This window comes from Tenrec ecaudatus, chromosome 1 (genome assembly GCF_050624435.1).
Source record: "Tenrec ecaudatus isolate mTenEca1 chromosome 1, mTenEca1.hap1, whole genome shotgun sequence".
Classification (NCBI taxonomy): Eukaryota; Metazoa; Chordata; class Mammalia; order Afrosoricida; family Tenrecidae; genus Tenrec; species Tenrec ecaudatus.
In genome coordinates this window covers 196,979,042-196,992,973 of record NC_134530.1, presented here as the reverse complement: position 1 = coordinate 196,992,973, position 13,932 = coordinate 196,979,042, and the positions used below count along the sequence as shown (strand labels likewise).

General features: G+C 43.6%; 2 pseudogenes; both read right to left on the bottom strand.

The window, feature by feature from the left end:
* Window positions 1-1,405: 1,405 nt before the first annotated feature.
* On the bottom strand, window positions 1,406-1,661 carry LOC142437261 (NADH dehydrogenase [ubiquinone] 1 alpha subcomplex subunit 3 pseudogene; annotated as a pseudogene).
* Window positions 1,662-5,154: 3,493 nt separating this feature from the next.
* On the bottom strand, window positions 5,155-6,969 carry LOC142439247 (ras GTPase-activating-like protein IQGAP2 pseudogene; annotated as a pseudogene).
* Window positions 6,970-13,932: the final 6,963 nt, after the last annotated feature.

Here is a 13,932-nt window from a genome sequence, read left to right as displayed (position 1 = left end):
AAAAAAGAATGGGAATTCCAGAATACTTAATGGTGGTTTTGCTGAATCTGTACATAGACCAAGAAGCAGTCATTTAAATAGCACAAGAGGAAACTGCATAATAAAAAATGAAAAAGAGATTTGTCTACCCCCCCCCTCACTGCTGCACTTGACTAGAAAAAAAAAATGAAAAAGAGATGTGTGTCCGGGCTGCAACCTTCACTTTGCTGATTCAGTCTGAACACTAAGCAGAACATCTGAAACCTGGGCTAGTACAAGAGCACAAAAACCAAACTGGAGGAAGGTTCATTGACAACCTACGACAACTTTTCTTACTGAAAGTAAGACTTTAAAGCTCTTACTGGTGAAAACAAGAGACTAGAGCCTTCACTATTGATTACACCTAACGTCACTGACCAATAAGCAACACCTATCGTTACTTGAATCCACCATCAGGCCTGTGGAAGCAGCAGCCTGGAAATCAAATAATGCATTGGACAAATCTGTCACTTCTGGAAACACAAGCACAGTCTTTGAAACATTAAAAAACCAAGATGTCACTTTTTGAAGCGTAAGGTGCACCTGACCTAAGCTCTGGTATTTTCCATCGCCTCACATGCATATGACAGCTGCACAATTCAGAAGGAAGAGAGAAGAAGAATTGATGTTGTTTGGGGACCAAGAATATAAAATAACTGCCCGAAGAACAGACAAATCTGCCTCGGAAGAAGTGCAGACAGAATGCTCCTTGGAAGTAAAGATGGACAGGCTTTATCTCACTGATTTTGGACACGTTTCAGGAGTAATCGGTCCCTGGAGAAAGACACCGTGCTTAGTAAAACAGAGTGAAAGCTTGAAGACCTCCCAGAGATGACCTGACACGAGGGCAGCGAGAGTGGACTCGACCATAGGAAGGGTTGTGCAGGCCGGGCCGGGCTCTGTCCCGTCATAGAGAGGGTTGCTAAGTCAGTGCTGACTCACTGGCACGAAACAACGCCAAGTTCATATAGTCTCCCTAATACGACAATAATAAGCGTAATTATTATTTACTCAGCACTTAGTGTATCCCATCATCTTCTAAGCATGTCGCTTCTATTATTTAATTAGTTCTTTTATCTATTCTTATGGTCATTTTCAGGTGAGGGCACTGAGATATTAAATAACATGTCATTCTGCTGCTGTTGAAACCAGGATTTTAACTTGGGATGTATGACATTAGCTCCAGTGGTCTTAACCATTAAGAAAAACACTAACAAACACTTACTCAGCGTTTTTAACCTAAGAATGACTTTTTTTTTAATGCCCAGGATCACTGGCATTGAATCAATTCCGGCTCATAGCAACCCTGTAGGACAGAGTACAGTTGTATATGTTTTTTGGGTTTTTTTGGTTTCCAGGTCTTTATTGGGCCCCGCCGCGCCTGCGCTCACAGTTTCTTCAGCCACTCCAGGCTGGGGCCCTGCGGGTCCTGAGGGTGGCTCAGCACATCCCGCATGTTCCCGTCGTCGCGGAGGGGCACTGGGTAGCTGTAGGGCATGGCCTGGTTCATCATGCTGGAGTACTTCGTGTAGGGACTACACAGGGGCAGGGTGACAGCGAGGCCAGCGATGGTGAACGACACGACCAGCACCGGCGCCTTGGCCCAGGCATTCTTGAGGAAGGTGACGGATTTCGTCGCCATCTTGGCCTCGGCGTCGGCCCAGTTGTAAATGTTTACAAAAGCAAGAAGTCCCATTTCCCTCCCTCGGAGAGGGCCGTGGGTTCAAACTGCGGACGATGCAGTTAGCAGCCCAACACATAGCCCACGAGGCCACCGAGCTCCTCCCGGCCACAGTAGCGCATCGATCTTCAAAACCACTCTGTGTGCTGTCATCTGGTTTTATGCATGAGGAAAACTGGGGCACAGAGAGTTTCAGCAACTTACCCACGATTGCAGTAAATGGCAGAGCTGAGATTTGAACAAGCGTCGTCGGGCTCCACGTTGAGCCCTGGTGGGGCAGTGGTTACAAGTCGGGCTGCAGTCCCTGTGTGGGCAGCAGTTAAAACTGCCAGCAGCCCGAGGGAGAAAGATTGGGTTCTCAATTCCCATCAACAGTTACAGTCTTGGAGATGCACGGGGACGTCATCGTGAGGCAGCTGGACTCCGTGGAAGTCAGGTGGGTTATTTTTGGCTGGTTTTGGTTTTGGTTTTGTCTCCAAGAAGTCCTGGTGGCATCATGGCTGTGTACCGTGCTGCTAACTGCAAGGTTAGCAGGTCGAAACCACCAGCCACTCTGTGGGAGACAGATGGGGTTTGCTACTCCCATCAAGACTGAACGTCTGGGAGACTCACAGGGGCAACCCTGCCCTGTACAGTGCCCATGAGTTGGAGCCAACTGAGTGGCAGTGGGTTCGGTTTGAGTCTGGCTCCAGAATCGGTGTCCTCAGCACTACACGATAACACCTTTCTCACCAGGTTGATCAGTGCTACCGAAATGGAGTCGCTTTGCTCAGTTTGTGATGAGTGTTGTTTTACGTGTTCGTGCTCCCAGGTTTCCAGTGCAGGACTTTGCATCTTTCATCCCATCATCTTGGCCGGAAGTCATGGTGACTTTCTTCTAACTTTTCACCTTTGACCTTAGGTGCCCTGTTTTGCAAGCTATACGGGATATGTTTTCCACAGCAAGGATTAAGACTGACTCAAACTGATTTTATGAGGAAACCATGCCAGGAAGTCGCTCAACATCAGAGAAGTTGCTTACTGTAGAAATGACATCCCTTACAAAGAGCCGGATGAGCCTTTGACTGCCCCATAAATAGGAACTCCAGTGGAACTTCGCAGGCACAAGGCACCCTGTGTTGGACTAATGGCATTTGAATGTCTGTGTTACGGCAGCACTGGTCACTAGTCTGGCCTGAGTTGTGGAAAAGACAGTCCGAGGAGGAAGGGCCTCCGTGACATCACCGCCATTTTAGCAAGGAAAACAATCCCGTGTACACAGCAGGGATGCGATGTCCTCACCCCCAGAAGATGAGCGTGCAAACTCACTTCACAGGCCTCCTTCAGCAGCAAAGGAAGATGACGCCTCCAAAGAATTCCTCTCAGAAAGGACACTCGGCAGAGCCGAAGCAAGCTGCTCAAGTGCGGGAAACAAAACCAAATTAACTCTCACAACACGGCTCCCCGTGGCCAGATGTGCTTCCAGAAAGAAGAAACAAGAAAACTTAAAAAAAAAAATCCTTCCGCCCAGATGTGTGGCTAAGTGGCTGGTGAACAAGTGTTTCCTTTGCCCTAAGGTCGGAAGTGGGGGGTGCCCAGCTACCCTTATTGAGGATGTTGATAAACGATTTAATAGGGAAAAAATCCTGATCAGAAGTGGGAAAATGCAGAAAAGAATGTCAACTGTTCACCGACTCCAGACTTTCTGGAGCTCAGGGGACTAGACGAACTCCTGTGACAGATTGTCCTGATACACTCTTCAAACCTGAAACCAAAAATATCCCCCGAAATCATCTTAAAACTAAATAAACCAAGCCAAACAAACAAACAAATCCACTGCCAGAGAGTCAACGTGTCTCATAGTGTCTCTATAGGACCCTATAGAGCTGCCCCTAGGGGTTCCAAAACTGTAACTCGTTATGGGACTAGAAAGCCTTATCTACACTAATAAAAGAGAAATGTGTTCCTTGAGCATTATGCGCAGTTAAAAACTACCTATATAGCAGGGGTGCTCAATACGTCGATCGCGATCTACTAGTCGATCACAAATGCAGTGTGGGTAGATGGCATGGCCTTAAAAAAACAGACGCAAGCCTATCATCAATCCCATCACTTAACTGATATACAGCGCAGCCAATCAGATGCAATCCTAGGTGTCAAACAGTGCAGCAAAACTGACAAGGTATTGCCAGTTTTTAGACCTCGGTTTTTTAAACATAAGAAAGGGTATTAAAATGAGTGGAGGAGCAGGACCAAGAAAGAAGACAAAAACGTATCACTTTCTTATGGAATAGGAGATTCTGACACGACAAGCCGACATTCAGCTGAAGTCCAGAGCGCAGGAACAGTTCTGGAACTTACTTGCAGAGGGAAAGCACTCAAACAGGAGAAACTGTGCTACCTCCTTGACTGCCTTCTTCGGCTCTACTTATTGCTGTGAGTCAGCCTTTTCCCACGTAAAGATCATTCAGTCCCACTACCGTTCCACCATGACGGATGATCATTTGGAAGTGTGCTTGAGGCTGGCTGTCAGCAGCTACTGTCCGGACTATGCATCCCTGGCTCATTCCATTCAGCGTAAGTCATCAGAGTAAACTCAGGTCATGACCAAAAATGTACATAATTCATTGTGTAATATGGACTCATGCGGTTATGCAAGGTACATAAACATACACTGTACATATAAACAATTCTCAATGCATTTATAAATAAATGTTTTGCATTTTTGTGGTTGGTAGATCATTTTGACTTGATCGTTTTATAAGTAGCCCGCATGCTGACAAAATGTGAGCATCCCTACTATATAGGATCAAAGTGATAGGAACAACTTGCAAGATTAGCTAGGGCCCTTAGGGACAGCTAGTTTATGTTAATGAGGGAGGACAACTGGGAAAAGGACCGTGAGAATGGTTGCCTCGCTTGAAGAATATAATCACTGAATAAATCAGAATACAAAGAATAAAGCACATAAAATATATACTTTCATGTGGAAGTGTTACTGTATCGTCACTTTTGATTACTTATAAAAAAACATCGCTTTGAATTGCACAAAAGTTGTCTTTAAAATTGACAACTCTAAGGAGACAGAGCTTAGAACTAAGTATCTGCCAAAAAAATTCCTTACAAATAATTAGGCTTCTATTTCTCCACAGATGCAAAAGAAATCTATGAAGAATTACATTATTTCAGTGGGGTATTTAAAAATCTCTCATAGGAAAATAGGTTTACACATTTGTCCCTAGTCAGGTAAATCTACCTTCTTTCTACTGTGGACATCAACCGAATCACAGAAGGTTCAGAGGTTTTACATCAGAGTACCTAGGCCACAGTATAGTGTGGAAGTGTTTACATGACTTCATTTTGTGTGGCATTCTACTGTCGTATCAAAGTATCAGAAATGTATGGGGCTACAATCTTTGGAACAGTTTTGGTCTTACAAAAAATCACACATTTATAAGCAGTGATTTCAAGCATGCTTAAAACAAAAATAATAAATAAATGCATTCCCCAATCCGGGTAATCCAGAATCCACGAACATTCTTGCAGGCATTTCGCGTTCCATAGAATTTCTTGTTGCACAGGAAGATAAGAAGGTTCACATTCACTTCAACCTTAGCAAGCATTTCATTACAGTCACTCCCTCACCCGGCATCTGAAGTAGATCCTGAATACTGAGCTGCACCTGGTCCACCTCAACCCCCAGGAACGTGGCTCTGATGTCGAAGATGCCCACGCCTTCAGTGGACATGATATCAAATGTGACATTCTTAAACCGGTGGTCTGGACCTCGTCTGTGCCCAGCAGGACGCCCTTCTCCTGCAGCCTCCCACGGTGTACTTCATCAGCTTCGTGCGCGTTGGGCCTTTGCCTTCTCCTTTTCCACCGAGCTGAATCCATCGCCGAGTATTCTTCCCATTTAGGTTGTCTAAGCAAGTCTTTATGTAGGTGTCATAATAATTCATGTGTTTTCCAAAAACAGGATGACTTCTCGTTAAGCACTCTCAAGGTTTGCTGAAGTTTTGACAATTCAGCTCTTCGAAGCTTGTGGTAGATTCTTTGAGTCTGAATATCCTTGGCGATCTCCTGAGAATATCTTGGTATTTACTTTTGGATGATACATGTCCAGTCTGTTCCAATGTCCGGAGATTCCTCCGGATTTTCCTCTTCTGCTGGTCAAGAGGCAGTTGTGCATCTTCAATCATGGACTGGCTGTGCTTCATTTCTTCAGGAGTTCTGAATCCATAATGGCGCACTCAACATGTCTTTGGAGTGATTTCGTTCCTGCTGTAGAGTTGCTGGTGTCTTCAGGATTTCTGTCACTTTGTTCCCTGGCTGACTCGGGATCACATCCATGATCAGCTTCTTGGTCTTTATCAGGTGGTCTTGCCCATCGATGGCTTCCTCATCTTGTCTATCATACTTGCTGGCCAAAGAAAGAGAAATCTTAGTCTTGGAGAGCTGACTTCGTCTATTTTCCTTATTAGGGTCAGTGTGGCCAACTGCCCCTTCACCAAGAAGACCTTCCACATTGGGTACCTCTCCCAGCAACTCCAAGAGGTCACTACGGGAGCCATGTTTCTCCGGGGCAATTGCATCCTGGTGCTCCAACAGGAGGGAGTGTGCGCTGATGAGTTCTTCGATGGACATGTAAATGACAGGTTCGCTGACTGTCCCCGCGTCTGTGTATTTGTCCATATTAAGCTTCTCCTCCGGCTCGGGAACATTACATGCTTGTTGGAACTCTTTCCCGAATTCGTGGTAAGTGTCTGCTGAGTAATTGTTCATAGAGGAGAGGCGCTCATTCTCGCCTTCAAACAGTTTGCTGGAGGCCCGGTGCTGAAGAACCTTGGCCATGGATCCCAAATTTCTCCTCTGGAAAGAAGTGATCTGGCCGCCTGCTGTCATGCCGATGATAGCAAAGCCATCCGGGCCACGATGGCCGGGTTTGGGTAGCGATAGTACAGGAGGGTCCGGCGATCTTTACTAGCTCATCTTCTGTTGCATCGTGGAATGTCTCATGGATGGAATTCTTCAGTACTTTCGCTGTATCCCTCAATCCATAGGGAAGAAATGATGGAGTTCAGGACTTTGTCAGTGACCCGTCTCAAGTTCTCGATGGATGCTTCCAATTTATTCTTCACTTCTGGATCTGTTAAAGCTTGTTCTGTGGTCAGATCATAAGGCAGCTTGCTGGCCTCTTCAGTCTGTATTTCTAAGGGGTTCACCCATGCCCTGGAGACCTCGACTGGGCTCGTATTGATGAAGATGGAGACGAGGCTTTCTCCTCTCATAAAGAGTTGCAGTCTCGGAAACCCGCAGAGGCAGTTCAACCCTGTCCTATAGTGTCGCCGGGAGTCAGAATGGACTCAATGGCAGTGAGTTTGAGTTTATGGTTTATATTCTCAACAACAATCAAATTTTGAAAAGAAAACTTGCAGGTTTTCATAGACACAAAAGTGAACCTACTGTATATGAGAAACTATATATACTGGAGATAATCATGTTTGTTTGTTTTTTCTTAAAAAACTGAAAACTAAAACTGAACGACCTAAACGTGTTAGTAGATTGTATTTTTATATGCCAAAGCTTATAAAAATTTTATATGCCAAAGCTTAGAGCCCACAAATTAGTATTCACTTCCTCTAAAATATAAATATACCAGTAAAAGTAACTCCTCGGTAATGCAGAAAAGCTCAAGATAGGAAAAAATAGCAAAACCCCAAGTGCCTGGTAGCTCCAGGGTTTGTTGCAGCTCTGAAATCTTACACTCTGAAGTTTAATTTCAGCGCATGTAAGAATGGATTTTTCTGTGTGTAACATTGAAGCAGTGTTTCCCAAAGTGGACGATATCATCCCCTTGGGGGCGCTGGACTGATCCCCCCCCAAAACCAAACTCACTGCTAGTAAGCGGATTCCGACTCTAAAGGACAGGTTAGAACTGCCCCTGTGAGTGTCTGAGACCGTAACTCTTTGTGGGAGAAGAAAGCCTCGTCTTTCTCCCGAGAAACGCTTGGTGGTTTTGAACTGCTTAGTTTGTGTATAGCAGCCCAACGCATAACCACTACACAACCAGGGCGCCTTACAAAAGCAGATGCCTACACTTTATCCTGGAGTATGCCCGCTGAGACATGTTTTTCATTGCCAGCAGAACGCCGAGTAACACTTTTTTCTGAAAGAGCCAATAGGATTGGGAACCTAGGATCTAAATATTCTCATGGGAGTAAGATGCAAGCGGTGAGAACAGTCCCTTCCACGCATTTTGTTTGTTTGTTGTAAAAGGCAGCGGCTATCTACTGTTCTATGAAGATGAGGGTATTCCTTATTCTGGAGTTCCGTTGTTGGTCTGTGGTCGCTGAGTGCATGAAAGGATCATTGTCGTCGGGCTGTCTCTCTTGATTGGTCTCATCCCCTCATCTGAGCTCTCTCATTCCAGCTGTACCAGCCCAGCAGAGAATGGAATGTGTTTGTCACTGCAGCTGCAGAGCTCTGCTCAGGCACAGCCAGGGAGGCCCGTGACCAGTGACACAGAACGAACCAATGCACAGATGTGCCCGAGGTCATTCCAGCGGTATATTTTGCATATGCTAGATTGGCTGCAGTTACAGATCAAGGGTTTGGGGAGTTGTTTTGCCCTTGTTTTGTTTGAGGCCTGTTGGAAGAATGAACCAATTGGTCTTTGAGGAAGGATAGCCAGAAAGCCCCTTGGGAGCAAGGAGGGTGAGACTTCATCTCACAGACTTTGGACTTGTTATCAGGAGAGACCAGTACCTGGAAAAGAACATCATGCTTGGCAAAGTGGTGGGTCAATGAGAAAGAGGAAGGCAGGCCCTAGACAAAATGGGTGAGCACAGTGGACGCCACAGTGGGTTCAAGCAGCACAGTGACCATTTTCAAGATGGTGCAGCACCAGGCAGCGCCCCCTTTGGATATACCAGGGATTGCTGTGAGTCAGTATCAACCTCAACAGCAAAGGAGGGCTGCGAGGGATGTTGTAAGAAAAAAAGCAAAGAACAAATTTTATTTTAATATGAACTAATTTCTTTTTTATACTCATTTCTATATACTGCGTTATTTAAGCTATCCGTGTTTTTTCCTTTTAAAAATCATCTTATTGAGGGCTCATACAACTCTTATCACCATCCATCCATTCACTGTCAAGCACATTTGTACATTTGTTGCCATCATCATTCTCAAAACATTTTCTTTCTACCTGAGCCCTTGGTATCAGCTCCTCATTTTCCCCTCCCTCGCCCACGCTCCTTCCTTCACAAACCCTTGATAACTTACAAATTATCATATTTTGTTATGTCTAAGATGAACTAATTTCTATTGAATAGATGCTGTGTCAAAAAGAACTAGTTGACAGTCCACCATTTCAGAAAGTAACATATGAGCAAGAACCAATGGTGCTGAGAAGGAAGTTCAAGCTGCACTGAATGCATTAGCCAAAAACAAGGCTTCAGGAATTGATGGAGTACCCACTGAAATGTTTCAGAAAGCTGCAGAAGCACTGGAAGCACTCACTAGTCTATGCCAGGAAATTTCGAAGACAGCAACTTGGCCAACTGGAAGAGATCCCTACTTGTGCTCATTCCAAAGAAAGGTGACTCAAACGAATGCTCAAACTATAGAACAATATCATTGATATCACACACAGTTAAAATGTTACTTATGATCACCTAACAATGGTTTCAGCTGTACAATGACAGGCAACTGCCAGAAGTTCAGGCCAGATTCAGAAGAAGACATGGAACAAGTGATACCATTGTTGATATCAGATGGATCTTGATTCAAAACAGAGAATATCAGAAAAATGTTTACTTGTGTTTCATTGACTATACAAAGGCATTCGATAGTGCAGACTATAATAAACTGTGGATAACCTTGATAAGAATGAGAATTCCAGAGCACATCATTGTGCTCCTGTGGAACTTGTAAAGGCTCAAGAGGCAAACAGGATAAGGGGATCAAGGGACCCCTGCATGGTTTAAAATGAGGAAAGGTGTGTGTCAGGCTCGAATCCTCTCACCATACTCATTCAACCTCTATGCTGAGTAAATAATCAGCAAGGCTGGATTATGTGAAGCAAAGGGTGGCATCAGGATTGGAGGAAGGCTTATTAACCACCTGCGATATGCTGATGACACAACCTTGCTTGCTGAAAGTGAGGAAGAAGTGAAGCCCTTGCTGATGAAGATCAAGGATTCCTTCGGTATGGATTACAATTCAATGTAAGGAAGACCAAAGTCCTCACAAATGGACCGATAGGTAACATCATGATAAATGGAGAAAAGGTTGAAGTTGCCAAGGTTTTCATCTTGCTTGGCTCCATAATCAATGCTCATGGAAGCAGCGGTCTAGAGATCAAATAACACATTGCATTAGCTAGATCTACTGCACAGGGCTTCTTTAGAATATTGAAGGGCAAGAGAACTAAAGCATGCCTGACCCAAGCCATAGGATTCTCCATGGCATCATATGCAGGTGAAAGTTGGACACTGAATAAGGAAGACCAAATAAGAATCAATGCATTTGAACTTTGGTGCTAGAGGAGAATATTAAAAGTATCTTGGACTGCTAAAAGAAAACACAGATCTGTTTTGCAAGAAGAAAGGTCAGAGTACTCCTTAGTGGCAAGGATGGCAAGACTTCATCTCACATACTTGGACATATTATCATGAGAGACCAGTGCCTGGAGAAGAACGTCATGTTTGGTAAAGTGGAAGGGCAGAAAAAAAGAGGAAGGCCCTCAACGGGATGGATCGACACAGTGGGCTGCACAGGCACAGGAACAATTGTGAGGATGGTGCAGGGCAATGTAGTGTTTCGTTCTTTTGTGCTACGGGTTGGAGTTGACTCAATGCCGCCTAACAGCAACAACAACAACAATGAATAGATGTAGTTCACTTTGAACACCGCAGGAGTTTGCTTTATTTTTCAATAAATTTAAAAGAACCACGAGTAACTAAGTGTTCTACTCTGCTTGTTGATCTTCAGGATAGATATATATATGTAACCTGATGCCATCGTGGTTACATAGTGGGTTGCTAACAAGCACTTCAAAAACACTAGAGGCTCTTTGGGAATAAGATGAGACTTTCTGCTCCTGTAAAGCTTCAGTCTCAGGAACCCACAGAGGCAGTTCTCCCCTATTCTATAGGGTCACTATGAGTCAGAATCAACTCTATGGCAGTGATTATAATCTAGTCATGAAGATTCATATAAACACACCCATCATGTCAATTCCGTCTCGTAGTGACCATGTAAGACAGAGAAGACCTGCTCCTTTGGATTTCTAAGACTTTAAATCTTAACACATGTAGACAGCCTCATCTTTCTCCCACAGAGCGGCTGGGGGATTAGAGCGGCGGACCTTGTGGTTAGCAGTGATGTAACCCACTAGGCCACCAGAACCCCTTAGTTAAGAAGAGAGAGTATGTACATGCAGAACATATTCAATAACCTTTATAAAATAACACAAAATTTTAAGCAATATTGCTTGACTCACATACATAAACACATAAGAATTAATAGGCGAACCCCCAATAAAATGATTTTAAAAAAAGAATTAATAGGCAAAGAGCCTCCTTTCCCAATAAATGAGTAAATGAAGAGCCACGGATAAAATTTTTAAGTTGGCACAAAGGAAGAGAAAGAGGATTGTAAATAAAAATGTGAATAGATAAAATATTTCCTAATGTATTGAAAACTGATGATTTTTGAAGACTTGTAGTGAGTGGTAGGTTGCTTATCTCTTCAATAGTACTTACTGAGCATTGAACAAGTATTTATTACTACCTGTTATATGTCAAAAGTTACTAATATAGCAATGAGCAGGCCCACAAGAACATAACTAACAAGACCCTGAACAAATTTTAAATCTAATGGAGAAGATGAAATTTTAAATAAAATATTACAATGGAAAGGAGCCCTTGTAGTACAATGGTTATAAACATTTGACTACTAGTGGAACAGTCAGTCATCCAAACTTACCAGCTACTCCATAGGAGAAAGATGTGGCAGTCAGCTTCAGTAAGAGGTGGTGGAGGTGGTGGTTTACCATGGAGGCCTCTGCAAGTCACCAAGACCCTACGTACAATGGGATGACTCTTTGCCGGGTCCTATCCCTTCTTTACACTTGTTGTTAAGTTTAAGGCCGTTGTTGCAGCCACCTTTTCAATCCATCTTAAGCAGGACCCTCCCCTTTTTGCCGGCCCTACTTTATCAAGCATGATGTCCTTTTCTAGCGATTGCTCGCTTCTGATAACATGTCCAAAGTGTGTGAGACGGTCTCTTCGTTCTCATTTCCAAGCATTCTGGCTGTACTTTTTCAAGGCAGATCTGTTGGTTCTGGCAGTCCATGGTACTTTCAACATCCTTCACCAGCGTCGTCATTCAAATGCACTGATTTCCCTTTGGTCGTCCATATTCAATGTCCAGCTTTGTCATCCATGTAAGATGATTGAAAAGATTACAACCTTGGAAACCTTATGGAGCATTGAGTATTACAATAAAGATGAGAAATGCGATATAAGAAATACAAAGGCACCTGAAATTTAGTGAAGGGTTTAAGCATGGAAACAATGCTAGCATATTTGTCATTAAAAATAATTATATTTCTTGCAATGAAAGTCGAATGAAGGTCTAACATGATAGTGTTACAGGAAGAAAGAAAGATATATAGAGGAAATAACTGGGAGGCAAAATACATTTATAGAAGTCTAAATATAGGCATGCACATATGTACATATATTAATATATAGTGATAAGAATATAGGTCTATGTAAATATATTTAAATGTTAAGTATTAAGGTAGCAGATGGGCATTGGGTCTCTACTCAAGTACTTCCTCAACACAAGAACACTTTGTTCTAATAACCTGGCATTCTGTGATGCTCACCTTCCCGACACAATTGTTGCTGAAGTCAAAATGCGTGCATAAGCAAATATGGTGTAGAAAGCTGATGGTGGCTGGCTATTAGAATATATGGCATCTGGGGCCTTAAAGGCTTGAAGTTAAGCAAGCAGCCATCTAGCATGGAAGCAACAAAGCCCACATGGAAGAAGCACACCAGCCTATGTGATCATGAGTTGTCAACAAAATCAGGCATCAGAAGACCCATAACAAGCAAATATATCCATGCAAATGATGGGAGTCAGAGTGGAGACCCAAAGCCCATCTGTAGACAGTTGGACATTCCCTCACAAAAGGGTCACAAGGAAAGAATGAGACAGCCAGGGTGCAGCACAGCGCCGACGGAACACACGTCATTCCTCGAGTTCTTGAATGCTGCCTCCCCCCACTCTCATGACCCAGTCTACCTTACAAATCCAGCTACACCAGAGCATGCACACTGGCACAGATAACAGCTCTCGACACACGGAATCCAGGACAGATAAACCCCTCAAGAACATTAATGGGAGTAGTGATATCACGAGGGAAGGGGAAGGTGGGGGAGAAGAGGGAGAAAGAAAGAACCGACTACAATGATCAACATATAATCCCCTCCCCACCCCATCCCAGAGGGACGAACAACAGAAACATTGGCGAAGGGAGAGAGTAGATGGTGTAAGATATGAAAATAATAATAATTTATAAGTTATTGGGGGTCCACAAGGGTGGGAGGTGGGAAAGGGAGGGAATAAAGAGGAGCCAATACCAAGGGCTCAAGCAGAAAGAAAATGTTGAAAATGATGATGGCAACATATGTACAAATGTGTTTGGTACAATTGATGTCTGGATTGTTATAAGAGCTGTAAGACACCCCCCCAATAAAATTATTTATTTTTTAAAAGTTGATGGAAATTTTAATTAAAAGACAATGACACTTTGAAAAAGTAAAAATAAAAATGGGTCACAAGGGAACAATTGAAGAGGACCATTTAGAACATGGGTGCTACAGTCCCAACAAGAGATAGGTGATGGATGAGGGGTAGGAGAACATGGCAAATTCAAGACATACTTGAGGTAGAAAATCCCCTCTATAGTTTCTGCTTTCAGCAGAGTGAGCAGGCGATAAGAAAGATCCTTCCAGATTCTGGGTGACATCATGCACTGAGTGAGGGAAGATCGCATGGAGAGCAGCATGGGAAGTAAAATTTGGGGGTGTTGAGTTCAATCTTTAACAAATTCAGTGTGGGTCATGATAGTGTGTTCCATGCTAATCAAGGCAGAGGGTCTGACCTTAAGGGGATATAGTTTAGAAGAGAGATAACACCTTACAATTAAGTATCACAATAAGCTAAATAGAAAT